Consider the following 23165-nt stretch of genomic DNA (forward strand, 5'->3'; position numbering starts at 1 on the left):
AATATGCCATATCTAAAATTCGATTTTTGGGTAAAAAATTCATGATTCTAGGTGTTCAGACCTCCATTAAGGGGGGACTATGGCTTTCACATGTGAGACCATTATTTTTCATATCATACATTATTTTATAATGTCTTATACATTATACACTTACAATCCCTCTCGAGCTACATTATCTTCCTTTAAATACATTGATCTAGCAGTACCCAGTGAAGAGAGAACTGTAGTTTGTGGGAGGGATGTATGGGGGTGGGGGGTAGTTACCAAAAAATATAAAAGTTGATTTTTTTTCCAGGGGGTAGCAGTTGCTCCCCTGCCCCCCCCCCCCCGAGGCTATAGCCCTATTCATTATATATTGCTTGGCTGTGTTTTCTTTTATTTATCATCTGTTCGTGAAGTTGTTTTTTTCACACGCTAGACCTTTGCTCAGGGAATAGTGACCCTTGGCTAAATGAGTTGACAATGACCCGATTAACTTCTTAAGTAAAATTTAATTGGAAAATACACACACAAAAAATTAGCATGGTAAAGACAAAAATATGAAATGAGAAAGAAAGGACAAGAAAATAAACCATGAATGAAAGTTATATCTTTGAATAGGAAGCTCCAAATATTACCTTGTCAAAAAACATTCCTTATGTCGACGCGACATCAGTGAATTTCAGATGACTTGTTTCTACAATAATTAGCAATAGGGGAAGCTGCAAATCTTAAAAGAGCAGTCACATTTTACAACATTAAATTGTGAATCAAAATATAAAGATAAAGATAGCCCTGTATACACAGAGGTGAAGAGAATACTGAAGGAGTGCAATTAGAAATCTAATGACGCCATGTCGCTCAAAGATGTGCGCCTTTGGCCATAAACAAGTGAGTATGTGATTTATGTCTTTTTTTTAAGAAATGCTCATAAATTGAAATCACATAAATTCTTCGGGGTGAATTAGAAGAAAAAGTTACATAAATTATATCGTAGAGCAAAGTCTGTAACCTCCGCGCCGTCTCATATATCTTAACAGAATGTGATTGAGAGCTATTGCTAGCTTTTCACGTCGGCCACTGTGGCCCACCGCCACTTTCTGGGACGAGCACACACACACACACACACACACACACACACACACACACACACACACACACACACACACACACACACACACACACACACACACCTAAAAACCATTCGTCAGGCATCAACGACAACTGGGCCCACGAGACGGCGCGGCGCCTCGCACCGACCGAATGCCCTGGACGAGGTTCCTCCTTTTTGTTTGCTGCATCTCCTTTGGCCTTCCAGCGGGTCGGGTCGTCCTTCCAGTGTCAGATCGGAATGGTGGGCGTTCTTCCGCAGGGAAGTCGAGGGAGGTCAGCAAGGAGGCGTTCCCCCGATGTCCAGTAGCTCTCGAAGAGAGAGAGAAAGAGAGAGAGGTCTTGAGGACTCTCTTGGACACGTAGCTCCGGCTCAAGGGTCGCCTCTCTCTTCTTCTCCCTCCTCTTCCTCTCCCCCACCAACCCTCGAAGTTCCTCGTCTGGAGTCAGTGACCTTCTTCAGCAGATCCTGGGACGGGGGCTACTCAGAAGGGCGTTCTCGAAGTGTAACCTTCGGCCGATGTGGTGGAGGAGACTTCGCAAGTTTCTGAGGTTCCTCTGGGCAGGAAACATGAGAACGAATTCCTAGCGTTCTTCATGGCGAGTTAAACACCATATGAGGACGGAGCCTTTATTTGTACGACGTTTCGCTTATTACAGCTTTTTCAAGTACTTGAAAAAGCTGTAATAAGCGAAACGTCGTACAAATAAAGGCTCCCTCCTCATGTGGTGTTTAACTCGTCAGTCTTGTCGGCAACTGCTACTTTCATGAAAAAGACGTTCTTCATACTGACATTTTTTTTTCGCCCTCGCGTGACCTCTTGAATTGAGTTTCAGTGTCGTGATTTCTTTCTTCAAGTTGACGTTATTTTTTTCTTCTTCTTCATCTTCTTCCATCGGGTTAATTTCTCTTTCTGGTGGAAGTTTTTTTTTTTAATTCTTGAAAAAAAAAATCTTGAAGAATTTGAAAGAATTCCTGACGGCTTGGCGATTGACCTTCTTCGTCGTCCTCTCCTCGAGGACGTGGGAAAGCCAGGTTCCTCGCGACGTCGACTCCCACGAAGAGGAGGAGGAGGTTGTGACGCAGAGATGACGTCATAGACAGTGACGCCGATCATAGATTGGTGCCACGTCATATTACAGTTCAATTTTTTTTTCCGTTGAGTGTTCAAGTCACTTCGTTAAATGCGTTTTTTCTCGAATTCATAAATATTGCTGCTACTGTTCAGGTCTGTCTATCTAACTACCTATCTATCTATCTATCTATCTATCTATCTATCTATCTATCTATCTATCTATCTATCTAGCTGCCTGTCTGTCTGTCTGTCTGTCTATCTATCTATATATTTATCTGTCTGTCTATCCGTCTGTCTATCTATCTATCTATCTATCTATCTATCTATCTATCTGTGTGTGTGTGTGTGTGTGTGTGTGTGTGTGTGTGTGTGTGTGTGTGTGTGTGTGTGTGTGTGTGTGTGTGTGTGTGTGTGTGTGTGTGTGTGTGTGTGTGTGTGTGTGTGTGTGTGTGTGTGTGTGTGTGTGTGTGTGTGTGTGTGTGTGTGTGTGTGTGTGTGTGTGTGTGTGTGTGTGTGTGTGTGTGTGTGTGTGTGTTTTCATAAGTGTTACGATCAGTTCCAGATCTAAGCAACTCTCAAGTGAAAAGTTTTTATCCTTAATTGTTTCATTTTTGCAGTGTCTTTTAGAGTAGCTAGGACACCGTTTCCCAACCCTGGACTCGCCAAGCGTTTTCCCTGAGGTCGCCAAGACAACTTGTATGATAAACTTTTATTTCGCAAAATTATATGAATTCAGCACAAAAACCGTGATGATGTTAGCTTTGTCTTTTATAACCTTACATTACTTTTCTTACACATATTTTCATTATACTTGTCCCTTACTTTTTACAGTCAACAACTAGTCATATATAAACAGATTAGTGGTGTCGTGGTCATATCATGAGGTCGCCTGAAAGAAAGGTCGGGAAACATTCACATTCACATTCGATATTTACCTGATGTGATATTTGTTGACAGTTCATTATCTTAAGACCATAAGAACATAACAGTGAAGGAGACTACAAGAGACCATTAGACCTACACAAGACATTTCCAAGTCCCTTACTAACTGCCATCCTTATCCATCAAGTCGTATCATTTTCTGTTAAAACGCCCAATAGTTTCAGCACTCACTACATGGTTACTAAGTCTATTCCAGTTGTTAAGCACTCTGTTGATAAACCAATTCTTTCCTGTTTCCTTCTTACACCTAAAATTGTCCAATTTAAATACATTACTACGAGTCTTGCCCTGCTGTCTTGATATGATGACCTTACCTACATCACCCTTGTTAAATCCCTTGACCCATTTGCAGGAAAAAAAAATACTTTTTATTTTTCCAGAGCCATTTTTCATTTTTTTTTTCACCAGAGCCATTTTTTTAATTACCAGAGCCATTTTTGATACTTCCAGAGCCATGTATATATAATTATCAAATGTTCATATTTATACTTAAATTTATTTACTTTCAATTACTAACCAAACATTTGATTCTATTTTGTTTTCTCATAAATACGCGAACGAAGTTATAAATGGGATTTCCCAGTTTCCCTCCTAGGCCTCGAGCGATTTTGCATATGTACAGTGTACGTATGCATGCAGTGATGTGGTATTGGGTATGGTGCATTGTACATGTAGTCAGCGCGTTGATTGGGCATCTAGCAGCATGCAACCAATGAACTTCCCTGCATACAGGTACCATGCAATTCGCAACTAGCGACATTACGTAGCACGATAGTCGTGTAGAGTCTTGTCAACATGTACTAGTATACGCGTGCATGCAGCTGATACGAAGCTAGGCTTGGTAAGCCATTGAACTCTAGCAGCTATTCCGCGTACACATACGTACGTACATCAAAAAAATAAAAGTTGATTGATGCGTTGCGTTTATGATATCGATTGAAAATGCAATGATTGATCACGGGTAAGTTGAGTTTGCTCTGATCTTTTCATCAATGGTGATGGAATTCAGGGATTACCAATTGATGGATAATGCATGAAAAACGTTGAATCTTGCCGCGGGAGCGATTTTTTGTGGGGGATCGCTCCCGCTATTGGATTTGCGAGAGCGACATTGAAACTTTCCCGAGCGAAATTGCTCGTCGCTCCCGTGTATTTTTTTCGCTGCCCATTTGAATACCTCTATTAGATCACCTCGTACTCTTCGTCTTTCAAGAGATTATAAGTTAAAGTGCCTAAGACTGTCTTTTTATGATAAAATTCTAAGCCATTGTATCATTTTGATAATTCTCTTTTGTGTTGATTCTAATGAATTAATATTCATTCTATAGGACGGAGACCAAATTTGTACCGCATAGTCATAGTTTATTGCATGTCTTTCCAGCTTGGTTCGGTATCATATTTTATTGCTCCCCTTTGTGTTCTCTCTATTTTCCTCATAACTTTCTCGTTATAGTTAAACTACTCTATCGATGCCTATTCTAGTCTATAACTGATCACGTTTTATTTTATTTTTTTATCATATTCTCATAAGGATAATGAAATGCTAATCTTACTTTTATCAACTGTTTATATGTATCTCCATTATACCGCTTGTACAGTTCCCCGTCTACATATCAGTGTATGACATATGATTTATCACTTCCACCTGGTTTCAACTTCCCCCAGTTGACATTCCCACAATTAAAGTCTCCCACCAATACCATTTTATTGTCTTTTTTCAGTACACACACACACACACACACACACACACACTTAAATTACGTCAAGGTAACAGAGAATACACAGAAGATATAGAAATGGCAGATATTATAAACAAACATTTCAAATCTGTATTCACCAAAGAGGAAAAAAAAATCTACAAAAATGTGATCAAAGAATTGAAGTAAGATTTCCTCCAATGAAGAAATTAAATATTACTTAGAATGAAATAAGGAATCAAATATTAAAGCTTGATGTTAACAAGTCACATGGCTCGAACGGAGTTACAAACTGGATACTAATGGAATATATAGACGAATTAACAGGAAAAATATACAAAATAATTGAATGCTCATTCAAAGAAGGAAAACTAACAGGAGACTGGAAAAAGCCAATATAGTGCCAATATATAAGGAGGGAAATAAGGATGACCCAACAAATTATAGACCGGTGTCCCTAACGAGTACAATAGTTAAAATTTGTGAGAGAATCATCAAAGATGGATGGACAAAATATGTGGAGGAGAGTAATATACTGAACCCGAGGCAACTTGTATTCAGACAGGGAAGATCATGTACCACTAATTTGATTTGTTTCTATTCAAGATTGATAGATATATTGCAAGAAAGGGATGGCTGGGCAGACTGTGCCTTCCTGGACCTACAAAAGGCATTTGATAAGGTACCACACAGAAAATTGCTATATAAACTGGAAACAATAGGAGGCATACATGGAAAACTATTGAATTGGATGGAGGACTTCCTACATGGAAGAAAAATGAGAGTAGTGCTCAGAGACAAATATTCAAAATGGGAAGAAATGAGTAGTGGCGTCCCACAGGGGTCAGTACTAGCTCCGATAATGTTTGCTATATATGTAAATGACATGGATGAAGGTATTGAAAGTTACATGAACTGCTTTGCGGATGACGCAAAGTTATTAAAGAGAATAAACTCCGAAATAGACTGTGACTCATTACAGAGTGATCTGAACAAAGTCTCAGAGTGGAGCAAGAGATGGGAGGTAGAATTCAACATCAAGAAGTGCAGTATAATTGAATTTGGGAAAAGCAAGAATAGAATATCAGGACAGTATAAAATTGACGGAAAAGAAGTAAAGAAAGTAAATTCTGAAAGGGACCTAGGAGTAATCATCACCAAAGACATGTCGAAAGATAAACATAAATAAAATAGTCGGAGAAACATACAATTTCTTGAGATTAATAAAGGTGGCCTTTAAATACCTGGATAAGGAAATGATTAAGAATATATTACAAACACTGATAAGGCCAAAACTGGAATATGCAGCGTTGATATGGTCACCCAGTACAAAAAAGAATATAAGAAAATAAAAAGAATACAAAGAACAACGACAAAGATGACCCCAAAACTTTCAAACCTAACATATGAACAAAGACTGGCCGAACTGGAATTGCCGACCCTGGAACAAAGAAAAGAACGAGGGGACCTACTAACCATCTACAGAATTATGAATGGAAAAGAAAGCCTTGATAGAGAGGACTTATTAAAGTGGGACAGAGGAAAAACAAGAGGACATGCAATGAAACTCAAAAAGGATAACTACAGAAGAGAGCTGAAAAAGAACAGCGTCCCACACAGAGTGATAGATATATGGAACTAATTGGATGAAAAAATAGTGTGTGCAAACACAATAGAAGAATTTAAGAACAAACTTGATCTTGCGAGATGCAAAAACGGGTCATTACAAGCATAGCTCCCCTTCCCGTATAATACAACTAGGTAAACACACACACACACACACATTATATATATATATACATACATATATATATATATATATATATATATATATATATATATATATATATATATATATATATATATATATATATATATATAATGTGTGTGTATTCTATCCATTTCTTTTGGTGGGATATATACCGCTGCAAAGCCTTTATTCATTTCCTTTCGTTATGATTCTCATATTCATCACATCAACTTTTCCCATCGCCACGTTGACCACCTTTATTTCTTCACTGGTATCATAACTCCTCCTCTCATTTTTCTCGTCTATCACCCACCATATTATGTATGAAGTTGAATATCAATATTTTCATCGAACCTGGTCTCGACAAAAAACATTATAGCAGCTTTTCTTCACTGAATACTCTTTAGTTTTGTTGGAAACCAGCCTATCAATGTAATACTGTTTCACCTTCTGTTTCACCTTCTGACCCATTTCCCTCCAGTACAACTGTTTTCTTCTGTTTGGTAATTTTCTTGATTTCCCCTTAGCCTTTTCTGTCAGCTCTCTCTCTTTCTCTCTCTCTCTCTCTCTCTGTTGTGCCCCTTCTTACCCAAACATTTTTTAATTTGCCTTTGCTTCTTAGTTCCCATGTCCTTTTAGTTGTCTTATTCACCGTGCTTGGGTATCTAAACTTACAATAAAAAATCATTTAAAATCAGACTGACTGGTAAGACATATAAGACATAGGAGAACGTAGGAACTACACACATTGGAGGAGGTAAAAGAAAGAAATCATATTTAATTTTTAGAACTAAGAAAATATATCTATATCCCATGTAATTTTTTTCCGCCTTACCAGGGAGGAAGCCAAAGTCTAAAGGGATATTTCCACTCCCACCTATTTCATTCCCACCCACCACCCTTTCCTCCCTCTCATCATAGACCCTCATTGATGACGGGCCATCCCTGTATCCTGCCCACTACCCTTGGTCAGAAGCAATGCAGCAAGACAAAGAAAATAATATGACAAATGCAGACTGCGGGATGAATATCAAGAGGACAGCAAAACACAAATCGAGACAGATTGCTTAAAAGAGTACAACTTTTTACAAAGATTCGTCAATTTGCTGAACAATTTGCAATAAATAATTGATGCCGACAGCACTAATGAATTTAGGTCAACATTTGTTAGATACAAAAAAGCCAATGAAAACAGGATTTTCAGGAACATGAATGCTACAATCCTCGGCAATTTACATTTATTATTTCGAATTATGTGTTCTTGTCATTATTTGCACTTCATGTACATTGATTTATTGCCAAATAAAGTCTATCTATCTATCTATCTATCTACAACCGTAATGTAATTCGATGTTATACACTACCAAACAGTTGGTTGACTTTAAAGAAAGTAGATATTATAGAATAAAACAAGTTCTATATCAATATCTCCCAGCTGGTTGTAAGTAACAGTGAGAATAATATACAAGATATATCTCTTCACTTACAAAAAGATAAGTTCCAGACAACAAAGTATTTGAAAGAATAATTGAATTCATTTGCATTGTTGATTATTATAGAAATGTGTCATATAAACATAGGATATTCAAACCATGGTCAAATTGAATAGTAAAAATATAATGTTTGAGAACTATACTTTAAGACTATTCATTATCCTATCTGATGTTCTTATCGACATGAGAGAAATTTAACACAAGAAAAGTAAAAACATTCCAATTTGAGAGGCGCTACTATCTGTAGCTGAAATTTGTGATTGATGGATAAAAATAGATTAATAAAACTCGCCTGAGAATAATACATATATCCTTCAAGGAAGAAGTAAAAAAAATCAAGATTGAAAAAACAATGTTTTAAAATCCCGCCGAACGGGCTTAACGCTCATAGTAGTTCTTCTGTTACCTTGCGCTCGTTCTTATTTGTTGTGTTGTGGCAGACGAAGGTCGAAGATGGTAAGTACTTACATATATCGTGTAGGATATTTTTAATCGTTGTGATTATAGTATCAGAGTATCGATATTTAGAATAACAGTTGATTAAGGATTACTTTTACTTGTTATGGCTTCTGCAATACACCCTAAAAGTACAAATACATGCAAATGTCAGATGCTGCCTTGTTTACCACCAGTTCGTTAGTCTTTGGTCAGACAATCGGGGTTAATTGCATTTGTCATGTAGATTCATAAATTTATTACTTCTAGAATGCTAATCAGAAATAGAGTGTGGAATCTCATGGAATTCAATTAATGTGTATTATTTGTCTTGAAATGATAGTTACCCCATGATAGCATCTTAATTTCTGAAATTGCAGTTTGAAATTATTCACTTCCTTTTGGAGAATAAATTAGTTTCAGTTTTGGCAAATATCAAACTTACGAGTTTCGGTCGAAATGTATCTACTACTTAAATTGGTGGTTTCCTCTAGACTAGAGCCTAAAAAAAAACCGTAAGGTATTATGAAAAATTATTTAAGCAATTAGTTGTTTGTAGGGTTACAACCTGTAAGAAGCCGATTATTTTCAAATTTTGCGTTTTGCAAGGTAACTTTCATGAAGGGGTTCTAATTTCAGAACAAGCATCTATCTGAATGTCGGGTATGTTTTTGATCAATTATACTAAAATATGTGAATCCATGACCATAACCATTTTGTAATTGCTTACCTAGTATTGGTTAGTGGGGAAATAAGAATATTTCTTGTTGGATCCCCACCTCTTAAAATATTGCGCCGGTATTTGATTGCTCATACCCTTTGTGCCTGTCGTACCTAGGTTTAAAAGTTGATACTGACGGTGCAGTCACTACATGATCTGGCAAATGATTCCACTCACGCAATGTACAGATTGTGAACCAGTTTCCCTTGAGCGAAGTTCTCCAGTAGCCCGGAATAACTAATTTGTAACTGTGGCCCCTGAGTCCAGTTGTGCTGAGGCTGAAAAAATTGTTGTAGGGAATGTCCTCATATCCGTGAAGCAGCTTATAGACTTCAATCGTGTCCGCATTTTCTTCTGTCCTCCAGCGTCTGTAAGCCAAGGAATTTGCACCTCTTCATAGGGCAGCTCTGAACATTCCAGCACTAGCTTGGTAGCCCTGCGTTGCACTTGCTCCAGTAGTTTGATATCCTTCACTAGGTAGGTAACCCCGAATCCACGCGCGGCGCCACCGTCGACCATGTATTGTTTTCATGGCCATATGTTGCGGCCCACTAGGTTTTATTTGGTTCAACTTGAATGCTGAGCGCATGCGAAAGATATTCAAATTATTTTGTTGTTATGCAAGTGTAAGGCTAATTCTTGAAATAGAAAAAAAAATCAGCAATTTAAACGGAAATTTGGTTGTCAAACTTGGCAACATAGTTTTCCGAGTAAAAATATTAAGGTAAGGAATCTCTAAACATAATTTTAAGTTATATAAACAAGTTTATCAACCTATTTTCTCTCGAACATGAGAAGCTTAATATCGTGCATCACATCATAATTGAGCTTAAATCCCCGGAATGTAGCCATATCACCCATGAATCTGATGCGTCCAGTTCGCGTTCGATTTTGTTTACTATTACCATTGACGACCAAAATCACACAATGACGGTTTTTGCTCAAATGCATAATTTATATATAAAAAATAGCATATGGTTGCATTATTTGACCTATTTTCTTTAAAATGTGTGATTTCCATGTAGAATGATCGAAGAGAAGTTACGTTTTTATCCTCTACAAAATTATCAACCGGCAACCAACGTCATTGTTTGGGTTTCGTCGGCGTTGGTTGCTGGCTGATAATTTTTCAGAGGATAAAAACGTAACTTATCATTGATAATTTTACGTGGAAATCATACATTTTAAAGAAAATAGGTCAAATAATGCAACCATGTGCTATTTTTGATATATAAATTATGTATTTGAGCAAAAACTGTCATTGTGTGGTTTTGGTCGGCGTTTAGCGACAGCTTCATGGTTGCCATGAAAAGGCAAATATGGTATGATGGAGATGTCTCACATTGTTTTTGACATGCTCATGTGATTTGTTGATCCATAAAACCCAAGTATTCCGAATTTTAATAAAATTGGACCAGTGGTTTAGAGTTAATGTGTATTTCTTTACCGAAATCTTTACAAATTACCACCCTTAATTCTAACACTTTGTTATGGTAAAGTCTAGCCAAAAATGCGGGCTAAGAAAATAATTTAAAAAAATCGTATCTCCCTTATTTTTCAAGCTATTTCAAAAATTTAAAAAGCATTTTGTTTCTAATAAAGTTGTCTTTCATATGCAACAATAATTTAAAGGTTAATTTTTTTGAAAATTTTGTGGGGGTACCTACACTAGGTATGGTGACCAACACTGGGATGCATAATCTAATATCGGTCGAACCAGCGCCTTGTAGAGAGGGAGCAGGATCTCCCGATCCATGTAGGTAAAATTCCTCTTGATAATGCCCAGTCTGCTATTTGCCTTGGCTGCAATCATGGCTACATGTGTGGAGGACTTCAGGTCTGTAGAGACAAAGACTCCTAGGTCTTTTTCCACCATTGACTTATCCAGGTTTCTTTCTCCAAGCTTGTAGTTTGTTCTGGGGTTCCCATGGCCGAAGTGCATTGTCTTGCATTTGTCTACATTAAAGGTGAGTAACCACTTTCTGCTCCATTCAGCTACTCAGTCCAAGTCTCTCTGTAATGCCTCGACATCTTCCCGGGTCTTGATGTTCCTATATATTTTTGCATCGTCTGCAAATAGACTTGCCGATGATTCCAAATTATTAACAAGGTCATTAACATAGATGATGAACAGAATTGGTCCCACCACCGATCCTTGTGGTACTCCGCTCTTCACTGGTAGCGACTCCGAGAAAGTACCCCTTATGCCCACCCGGTGTGATCTGTCCCTCAGGAAGCTGGCAATCCAATTCTTGGTGTTACCTGTTACCCCAATTGCCTCCAGTTTAGCTAACAGTCTATGATGAGGAACTCTGTCAAATGCTTTCTCACAGTCAAGGTAAATAGAATCTATCCAGTACTGGTTGTCCACTGCGTTGATTACGTCATCCAGGTATGTCAGCATGTTGGTGAGGCAGTTCCGTCCAGACTTGAAGCCATGTTGTGCATTGCATAGGATCCGGTTTCTATTCACATGGGCCATAAGTGCCTCCCTAACAAAGCCTTCCACCACCTTTGAGACTACGCTTGTGAGTGACACTGGTCGATAGTTAAGTGCTGTGCTCCTATTCCCTTTTTTGTGGATAGGCATGATGTTGGCTCTTCTCCAGTCTTCGGGTACGTCGCTTGTTGTCAGGGATGAATGGAAAATCTCGGCTAGTGGTTCTGACAATACCTCTGCACACTCTTTCAATACAATATTTGCCAGGCCTCAATCCTACGCTACTGACATATGTTGTTAGCATATTTGCTTGTAGCAAGTTTTTTTTTTTTCCCCATTTCCGCCAAGAACATTGCGTTATGTCAATGAACTATAATTTACAAAATTGATATTTGATTTTAACTATATTGCTCCCATGTCTAAAACTGATCAAATACAAAAAAAAATCTACCACTGTTGTCATTTCTAAGGCCATACAATGTATGGCTCCTTCCCCAGACCTGTAGGGTTCTCCAAGGAACTAAGATGGATCCACTGTGCTTCATCATCCTTGTTAATTAAACCCTCACAGGGCTGTAGGGTGAATTCAGCCGATCTCGTCCAAACTCTGGTCTCTGACCAACCACCCTGGCCTGCTGTGTATACATGTCATGTGACCAAACCACCTTGGCCTGCTGTGTATACATGATGTCATGGTACCTGAAATAAGTAACTAATTGATGCAATAATATAATTGTCCATTTTGATGATCCTTTAGCTGGTTGTACATTTTTTAGTGGCTATTTTTATGATGTAAGAATAGTCCTCAGGCTATTCTTATGACATGATTGATAGCACCCTCTATTGTGAACTTTTGAACTAAATTATTATAACAATAACCTAACAATCCTCCCATGAATGTTGTTTCAAATGCACAAATTTATCTTAAAGTTGCTAATGATGTATGAAGATGTCTTGGAATAGACAAAAGTCTAGTTCTTACATTTGATTTGGTCGTGTCCCAGTAGTAGATTTCAGCCGGTTATTTTCTACCTCCATGCTGACAGCAATAATCTATTGAAAAATACTGCAGCTCAGGTTTGAAATTTGTACATTGTCTCGCTAATTACTGACCAAGGACAGTTTTTACTCTAATGCACAATTTTATGTAAAAAAAATTAGCATATGGTTGCATTATTTGAACTATTTTCTTTAAGAAGTAATTTTTTGTGTAATTTGATCAAACAAGTTATGTTTTTAGCCTCTGCAAAATTACCAACCACAGCTACGGACAGAGTGCAGATCACTGAGCATGGTTGGAGGAGTTGGCCAAAAAAAATAATACTTTTAGAATTTCTTGTTGGGTTCGAACATGTGGGGCATATTTGCATACTAACTTGAATAAAACTAAAGTAGAAATGATGTTATTTTAAAAACTTTATTTCTTTATAATACCAAGGTTACATACAATTACAAAATTTTCATTAGAATTTATTTAAAATGGGCTATACAAAATTTATAGGCTATAAAATTCTAAAGATATTACTTATTGTGCCAACTCCATCATGCTCAGTGATGATCTGCACTCGGTCCGTGGCTGTGGTCGGTAATTTTGCAGAGGCTTAAAAAGATAAGTTCTTTGATCAAAATATATGAAAATCGCACATTTTAAAGAAAATTTCAAATAATGCAACCATATACTAATTTTTTTCATAAAATTGTGCATTTGTCCTTGGTCAGGTTTGCTCGATTATGGTCTGTTTTTGTTGTTAATTAGCGAGACCTGAGCACATTTAGTAGCTGATTATATTGTTCTGTAGTTCATGGTATAATGATTTACATTCATTATTAGACTTTTCCCAACTGGAAATATTCTTTTAGAGCTATAAATGAATCCAATTCTGCACTTGTTGCAAGTAATTTGAAATAAGTGTCAGCCATTTTGAATTTAGTTCAAAAGTTCACAATAGAGGGTGCTGTCAACCATGTCATAAGAATAGCCTGAGGACTACTTTTATGACTTGTTGCACAAATTGCCATTGCATTTTTTAAATTTTCCACAGGATTTTTTTCCTCAGAGTGCACACCTACGCAATATAGCATTAGAAAATTTAATATAAATTTTGTAAATTATAATACATCAATGTAATAAATGTATTTCTTGGTGGAAATCAATAACAATATTGCTAACAAAAAAAATGCACAAACGAACGAAGTTAGTCGGTTTTAGATGGTATCCTTGTTTTGATAGGTTCAGAGGTTGAAGAAGACTACACTGGTGACCTAGAATTACAGCCACCACATTACTAAGTGCAGGTTGGGTTAGAATAGATGAATTGATCAAAATTTAATTTCTTCGACCTCCACATCTAGCTAAACAAAGATGGCATCTTGAGGAGCCAAAGTAGCTATGTTAGTTAATGTAGGAGAATTTCGCCTATTATTAGCACAGCTGAGATGGGTCTCCACTGGTTCCAGGGTCTAGATCTGCCAATTTCTGTGAGGGTAATGTTGTGGGAGTTTGAGTATCCTGGTGTTGGCAGTTCATCTGATATTGTGCTCAGTCACTTGTCAAGTCTTCTTTTTAGATTTCTGGGGAAGTGACTGTGTGGTCTCAAATCTCTTGAGGGATATTGTTAAAAATGCAAGCCCTGTTTTATGTGAAGGAATTGTGCACCAATGTACACACCTTGTCATGCCCTGGGTGGTCTTCACATGCACAATCTTCCTCTTCTTGGGTGGGTGTTTTCTTGTAGTCCCACATTTGATACTCTTCCCCCAAGGATCTTCCACACATGTATGGCAATGTGTATCTCCCTCCGTTGAAGAGAATATAGATTTAAGTGGTAGTCTTTCCCTATAGTTCATGTGCAAAATTCTCTGAATCCTGCTGGTGAAGGTTCTCTGGATGGCTTCAAGGGTAGTTGTGTTGTGGATGGTGTGGGGGGATCATAGTTGGCAACAGTATTGTAGCTTGGGGAGGATCAGGGTTTTCCACAGGTTGACCATTCATTTTCCATCCCTTGTAATGAAAGTACTTAAAGACCCAGCCACTCATTTGTCTTGCAGCAGCTGTGGTCTTGCTGTAGTGGTGGCTGAAGGATGCATCTCTTCATATGCACCCTGAGATATTGTACATGGTCCTTGCCCAGGATGGTCTGATTGCTTACTTGGCATTTGGTTGTTTCCTTCAGCTCTTGAGTTGTTTCCATACCTTCATAGCTCAAACTTGTCCCCAATTAATGCCATGTTTGTGTATAGCTTTTAGCAACTTTTTCCATTGTTGATTTCTGCCAAAAAATAATGTATTACATTAATGTATTATAATTTACAACATTGTTTAATTTTATATTGCAATATCACATAGGTGTCCACTTCTAAACATTTACTGATTCTAGTGGAAAATAAGATGGCAGTCCCCACCAGAGCCTGGTAATACCTCTGGTCTCATGATTGATAATTATGCTGCATTGCAGGCATTTTTCTCTGTAGACTTTCACACGATCCTACATTAAATGTAGGATCCATCATATATGCCATAAAAAGTGGTATGATTTGCATATATGAAGGCTATGGCCCTGCCAGGTTTACCTTTGAAGAATTCCACTCTTGAGAGCAGTTAAGTTGGGGCTTTGCTATGAACTTGCCAGTCAACATTTCTCTGGGTCAAAATGTCTCCTTTGTTCACTGATGCCTTTTTGGTTTGTCTCCTGCTACTGCAAGACCTTCCATTTACTACAACCACATGTAGTTTTAAAAAACTAATTCCTAATGTGATTTATATTGACATTCTGGTCAGGTTGATTGAATATTTCTAGTATTTTAGTTTCATTTCAGGCTCGTGGCCATATCATGAACAGTTAGCAGGCCAGTTTTTTTATATATACCATTGTCAATTGTTTTCTTACAGTATCACTTGCCTTATTTCTGTACCCATAGATATAACTATTGAGGAAATTCTCAGGTAGTTGGAAAGTGTAGTAGTATTAAGGGTTTAGAAATATGGATCTGGTATGTTAGTATTGCCTAAGTTAGGTTATCTTTGAACCTTCAATTTTAAATTAATTGATCAATTGTTTTCGAACAGTACAAGTTACCTTCTTTCTGTACCCATAGATATAACTGTTGAGGAAATTATCAGGTAGTTGGAAAGTATAGTGGTATTAAGGGTTTAGGAATATGGATCTGGTATGTTCTATTACATAAGTTAGGTTATCTTTCAAACTCAGTATTTTCTAGTTTAGCTGTCTGTAAACCCATTGTAGTTGGCAGTGGTCCTTGGGTCTTACCATAGATGTCTCTTGATAGAAACCTTGGACTGATATCTGCAACATATTAATGTGGGACTTACTATGTAATTGGATGGAGGGGGTTGTTGCTGGTTGCGAGGTCTGCTCTTGTGGAGTGGAGTGGTCTCGGATTGCTTGATCAATTGCCTCGAATCTCTCGCAGATAGCTGGCAGCAATGACTGGGTAGGTCCGTAAGTAACTGTAAAGAAATGTTATGTTGTCGAGGGATTTATCGAAGAGCAGTGAAGGATGAAAGTTTTGTATTCAGTGCAGTGGTTACATCAGTTCTTTTCAAGCTAAATGGTGTCCTGAATGTGTACATGTTAATGAGGTTCTTATTTTGGTGTTTTTGCATAGATCCACCATGTGCATCAGTTCTTCCTATTCTAGATAACCTCTCAATGTCATTTAGGATTTGGTGTCCAGTTAAAACCACCTTGTTCACAACAGAATGTCCAATTCATCTGGTTGTAGGACGAAGCATAACCTGTGGAATGCTGTCTTTCCTACTTAACTACACTAAATATTTGTTTTACAGTAATGATTTTTGCATGAGGGCAGTTTAATTGGTTATCTGTGAATTAACAAATCGTGAAGAAAAAAATTCTTACATTCTTGTATTGTGAAATATAGAGTTTGGTAGTGTCTTCAATGGGTTATGTGGATGTATTAGTACTACAATTAATGCCCTCCTGTTGTCCAAAACCTGTTTGTAATTTTGATAGATTTCTGAATATCTAGACTTTGGAAAAGTGGTATGCGAGGCGCAATTAAAAGTGAATTTTCTGAATAAATTCTTTTGTAATAGGTAAAAACTTTATTTGTATGCTTTTAAAAAGTACTTTTTCGATGATTTTTAGTGAATGGTATATCAGTTGATATCTGACCTTTAACAGAAGACCTACAGCCTCAGGGCGAGAATATGAATCACTCGTAAGATGTATTGTCAAGGGAGTTAGTGTAGGGCATTGTGATGAGTTGTTCTTTGTATTTGTGGTAATTGCATCATCTGGGGCAGTTTGTATCTGTAGCCAGATAGTCGCAATGGCGGTTAGTGACCTGAGCACAGGTGTGCTATTGTGGTTCTAGTCTGGTGTGCAAGGGTTTCTCTGGTGTATGTATGTATAGGTGTAGTTGGAGTATTGGGTTCAGTTGTCTTTCTTGAAGAGCTTGTTTGGTTCTGCGTGGGTGGGGTTTGTGGTGTACTTTTTAGTTGCATTCTGTTGGTGGTGCTCGAGATGTTATGTGAGGGGGAGAGTTTCATTGAGGGTTCTAGGACTTAATCCTGTCATTTTCAGGCATTTAGTTGGGGAGGTGGGTTTTGCGTGTGTCCTATAGGGGTGGTTATGGTGCATTCTGTAATAATTCTAAATAATCCAATCTCCATTTAAGTTCATTGATGTGTGAATTGTTAGGAACCCTGCTCTGGAAAGTTATTTTTACGAGTCTTTTCAAAGGTGGATATTAGTTTCTTCATTACCCAAAAGCAGTGTTGGGGGTTTTCAAGTTTTTTCTTAATTTTTTTAATATATGGGCTGAATGTTGTGAGAGTTTCAAATTTTAGACCCATAATTTTGAGGGCATTTTAATGAGGTGTTCTTTGTATTAAAGGTTCTGGCATTTTCGTTTAATGTTCTACTGGGAGAACTTTTGTTTTTATATGTAGGTGTCCTATAGGGTGGGTTTGGTGCATCTGGTAAATACCCTCAGTGCTGCATGGAGCATTTGGATATATTCAAACGTGTAGAGTTGTTTGGATGAATGTAGATATTGGTCGTGTGTGGGTAAGTATACAAGAGTACCTGGTTCCAGAATTTAATGGAATTTATGCTATTGCATAATTCAGTGTAGAATGGCCTCAAATTTTTAGGGGTGGGAGGTGATCTTTGAAGTTGACATTGTTCTCAAAAAATGTATCTTTTACAGGCTGCCCACAAAACATTTCGCATCAAGACCAAATTGGCCAAGAAGATGAAGCAGAATAGACCAATCCCACCATGGATTAGGAACTGCACAGGCAACAAGATCAGGTAGGGATGGGGTGTTACCAAATGAAATTTTAGATATTATAAGTTTCAGAATTCAAGCTATATGGAATATATGTAGTTGGTAGCAAAGTCAAAACATACATCCACCTCGTACCTAACCATTAATTGAATTTTGTTTATTGCAGATACAATGCTAAGCGCCGCCACTGGAGGAGGACAAAACTCAAGCTGTAAATGGTGTTTGTGGATGTCTGATCTTGCTAGAGAAATAAAACTATAGTGAAAAAGGTGCCGTTTTATTTTCCTTTACTTAGACTAGTTGTAGATCATTGGTTATCAAAAGGTTTAGCTTTAGTAGAGTGGAGGTTTTTTTTTTTTTTTCTTTTTCTTTCTCTCTCTCCTCCCCCCCCCCCCTTTGTTCTAAGAAAAAAAAATATATGCATACCCACTCCCTCTCATCCCTCATTACACAGCCATTATCCACCCTTATCTCCTGCTTTGCTCATTACCTTGCACCCCATCTTGAGGTACCTGCCTTCCACACACCTTTGACTAGTTTCTTCATTCTTGCTTCCATCTACAATTTACTTAACCTTCATTCCTCTCGTGCCACGTGTGACCCTGTATACGTAAAGTTATCCACTTCTTCCAGCCTCTCCTTTTAAGATTTACTTCCAACTTGTTGCCATCCTCTTGTGTGCATCTCTCCGTTTACCCACATTTATGCTCAAACTTTTTCCAGTTGAGCACTCCTAAACTACATCACTCCCTTTGTCCCTCTGACCCTGCCACAAGCAGTGTTATCAGCAAACAAATGGCTCTCCCACATTAATCAATTTTCTTTAATCCAGTCACCTCCCCATTACCCATTTACCTCCTGCACTGCATCCATGTACACAATGAACAGCCATGGCAACATGATATCTCTGCTGCAGTCCCACCTTTACCTCAAACTATTCATTCATTTCATTTCCAATTCAAACGCAGGCTGCTGCTACTACATTAAAGAAAAAATTCTTGACTGCATTTAGTGTTCCCCAGTCCCATGTCTACAAAACCTCCCACAGTGCCTTTGTCTACCCTTATAAAGGGAAAGAAGCCTTTGGTATGGTATATGTATAAGAGCCCATAAACCATCGTAACCTAATCTGATCAACATCACCTACTATTCCTAAACCCATGCTGTTCCTCATCAATTACTCTGCTCCTCTCTTTGAGGACATAAGTCTGCCTCAAACATAACTGAGCAAGAAAGGTGATTTTTCGTTGAAGTATGTGCTCGTAGTAGCCATTCTGACCAAGTTGCATTGAAATTCATCAAGTACTGTACTTGGAAAACTCAAACCTCACTTAACTGCAAAAATTATCTTCAAATTGATATTAATTCCCAATTTTTCCTTTTATGTATTGTCAACATACTAAATGTATAGGTTGTGCTTATTTTTTGCTTGGCAGATTATTTACCCCCCACACACACAGAATTTTAGCTTTAACAAATCATAGGAATCCCAATAGTCAACACCTCACTGTTGAGAAGGTAGACTAACTACAAAGTAATGTCATAACACATTTGTAAATTTCAACAAGAACCCACTGTGTTGGATAAGAAGAAATAAAATGGATGATATCCATATTTCGATCATGGACTGATCCTCTTCAGTGGAAGAGGATCACGGTCCGTGATCGAAATATATGGATATCGTCTTTCATTTCTTATCCAACACAGTGGGTTCTTGTTGAAAAGGTAGACTAAGTTTCATCTTTCAAATAATCATGCAAATGGATAAAAAAAATTGTCAGTAGTATTTTGAATAACCTTGTTTTAGATGGAGGGAGGGATTTGAGAAAATGGACGTTATTATCTTCAGGGTTTTACACTCCAGATGTCAATGTAATGGCCGAGATTGGTGAAATATGCAGATGAAATACTTGTACCAGATCTCTCATTTTCATCTATATTACAACCTTTTGTGGAACCTTGAGAAACAGTGTAGGCATTTCAAATGTTTGTAGGAAACAAAGTGGGAGCAAAGAAAAAGAGGTGCATATTAAATATTGGTACAGCTACTCCCTTGCATGCTCACTAGAGTTGCTGGCAAATTCATTATCTAAAGGGTAAAAAAAAAAAAAGTCAAAACGGTAACAAGCTAAATACAGTCGTGTTTGATGCCAGCATGCAATATATGTATATTGAAATTATAATTATTCATGGTAAATAAAATCAAATTTAAAGTTCAGGATGTTGCCATCACTTGAAACTATTTTCCAGCATTCCCCCCTCTCTAATGTAGACTGTCTTTAATCCCCTTAATGAAATTATCCTGTGCTTTCTGAAACTACTACACAAGTTTGTCCCCTTTTCCCATGTAAAGCAGAACTATACAGGCACTTCAGCTCTAGCACTCAACTCTTCCTTAGACACACAACCAACCTCATTAGCCAGTCCATACTCTGCATGACACCCATCATTTTCTTACAACTTTCCACTGCTACCCTATCCTCCACCTTCAACAGCTCTCAGAATATTCTGCCCTGTGCCTTTTCATCTTTTCATAACTGTTTTCTTCCAAAACATCTTTTTATTTCTTTTATATTTCTCATACTCCTCCCTTATTTCACACCTGCTTTCCATTTTACATACATATACCAAGGCTTTTTGCCCCCTTTCAAGGCAGGTAGCCAAAAACGGAAAGGCATAAAAACACTCCCACCCATTTCAACCCTAAATACACTCCACACCCCTCCCACCCTCCCTCTCATCTGAGCACCTCCTGGATGACGGGTCATCCCTGCACCTTGCCCACCGCCCTGGGTCAGAAGCAGTGTCGCAAGACACGGCACATCCACAGCAAGGCCGCTTCATTTAATCGGCGTCCCCCCTTGCATATAAGGAGAGGACGGGGAGAAATCCCTTCAGGCTGCGTCAAAATTTGCTCACACATATTACCTCACCATATACAACCATTCTCCACTCACCTCTGTCTTCCGTCCTCAACAGACATTCCCCTCTTCCCCAAAGCCCCCTTCACCCCATCCATCCATCTCATCCTAGGATGTCCCCTCATGTTCACTCCCTCCACATCTGCCTTCCATACCTCTTTTACTAGTCTTTCTTCACTCATTCTTTCCATGTGTCCAAACCATCCTAATATTCTTTCATCAACCCTATCTCCCAGCTCCTTTTTCACCCCCGTTCTCCTCCTCACCTCCTCATTTCTCTCTATCTTTCCATTTTGCCTCCTTTAAATTATCTTTTGCTTCTCTCCTATGTTTCTATCGTCCTACTTTCTTAACAGTCACTGAATGGTCCCTTCACTTAATCATCCCATCACTCGGTACCCTTCGTTCTATTTCTTCCCATCCTCCCTGTTCCACATACCATCTTTGCACACCTTGAAATACCCCCATTTTTTAAACACCTTTCACACTTCTCTCTGCTTTTCCTTCTCATTTAAACAGTTTAATCTTAAGCACCTGCCTTCTCCCCTTTTCTTCTTTTTACACCTATTCTCCACTAAACTTACCTTACACCAAAAACTATCTGATATTCCTTAAGAACATGTGTGAGAACCTGACTCTCACAATCTCGCCATACCCCTACCTGACCTCACCATGACCTTGCCTAAAAGCTTTATCAGAAAAATAAATGTTTGGGCATCCCATGACGGCCCTTATCGAGGAAGATATATATATCAAGTGAATGAAAAGACCTGGTGTATTCGGCTAGGACAGCCCACTTTGTGTAGTGACTGTAGCTATTGGCCAAAAGTTTGTAAGGGCTACAGCTTAAGCCAATCATAGAAAAATCAAGATGAACTGTACGGCCTTAGAGGGAGGTGCTTAACAGTAACCGAGGTTTCCTTAAATTAAAAGACGGAAGAAAGTCAGTCGTTAGACAGCTGCTCTGAGTATCAGGTCAAGGCAAGTAGTCTGATTTTCCACTCCCACACATACACACACTCTAGCACTCGAAATAAACACAGAAACTTAGACCACTGGTTTTGTTCTCACCTAGCAATTACTCTAGTTCGCTTCTTCCAGTGGACATAGTCCTTGGTCTTCGGAGGAGCGTAACACATGAACATCCAGAAATTAGAGGTTTTAAAGGTATGAAACAGTTGGCTTGGTCATTCCTGCTATAAAGATGCAAGGTCTTTGTGGTATATAATAAACCAAACTTCTTTTTCCAACTGAACAGGCTTTTGATATACCAAACTAGTGAGCTGACTGAACGAGCCTCAGATAGAGAAATTCGGTAATGTAAAGGTATTTTGTATTCTTGTTCTTTCATTTCTGTAAAGCTATCATATGTATATATATATACATATATGAACACTACACATGTATGACTATATGGCCCCTTGGGATTTAGTTCTATTCAGTTTGGGAGGAACAATAAGAGGGAAGCAATAGCCCTCCACAAATCCAGTCCCTTGATAGCATACTTGCCCCACCTTGTAACACTACTTTTGCTGAACCCTACCCATCTCGTGAAGGCATCCCTAGCAACAGAAGGTGACTGCATCCATCCTTTGTGATGTCCCCCACTCCACTGCCAGTAACTTTCCCAATTTTTCAATCAACAATGCTAAACAAGTAACTGGAACACTGGGAGCAGCACTCAAATGTTAAACAATATATATCCAGTTGTCTCAACTCCATTATGACCAACATTTTGAAACTGCCAGTACACCTAAGAACAGGATGTAACCACCTCATGACAGGAAACTACCCAACCACTTGCAATGTAAAGATCACCTCTCAATATCATATAATTAAGCTGCCCAATTTGCACATCACGCTGTAACAGCTATCTACTTGGTCATTTACCCCCTCAATCTCCAACAATTACACCAAATCCTGCATTACAAAATTCCAATTAACTATCTTTCCACAACTAATTGAAATCAGGACTTAAGGGGGGACAGACCACATTAACAAAAAAAATCGGTTTGTTCTTTAAACTTAGGATTTGTTTAAAATATTGGTAAATATATTGTGAACCCGAGAACTTGATATATCATGACGTAATCAAATACATGCGTCACTTTTTGTACTACAGATTTCTGCTTTTTCATGGTAACTTATAGCTCCTATAAATACTATCACATGTTTTTTAATTTGCTATACATGAGATATAGGTGTCATAAGTATGGTCACATACATTGACTATTTTTATTTTTTTCCCACATCGATGAAGCCCGTCACTCTGTTTTTCAAGATATCAGAAAAAACAGGCTTGGGAATAAAGATATACCTATTATA

At 38.1% G+C, this 23165-nt stretch overlaps 1 long non-coding RNA gene across 3 annotated transcripts; it reads left to right on the forward strand.

Annotated features, from left to right (window-relative positions):
• Nucleotides 1-9148: 9148 nt before the first annotated feature.
• On the forward strand, nucleotides 9149-18187 carry LOC143041018 (uncharacterized). 3 transcript variants are annotated; one of them, XR_012967784.1, is made up of 5 exons: nucleotides 9149-9680; nucleotides 10876-10963; nucleotides 11107-11170; nucleotides 17839-17942; nucleotides 18086-18187. It is a non-coding gene; the product is annotated as an uncharacterized LOC143041018 (long non-coding RNA). The 3 variants fall into 3 exon arrangements; XR_012967783.1 differs by having other exon boundaries at nucleotides 9152-9680; nucleotides 10876-10959; XR_012967785.1 differs by lacking the exons at nucleotides 10876-10963; nucleotides 11107-11170 and having other exon boundaries at nucleotides 9316-9680.
• The last annotated feature ends 4978 nt before the right edge of the window (nucleotides 18188-23165 follow it).

This window comes from Oratosquilla oratoria, chromosome 30 (genome assembly GCF_046742065.1).
Source record: "Oratosquilla oratoria isolate Oo_2021 chromosome 30, ASM4674206v1, whole genome shotgun sequence".
Lineage (NCBI taxonomy): Eukaryota > Metazoa > Arthropoda > Malacostraca > Stomatopoda > Squillidae > Oratosquilla > Oratosquilla oratoria.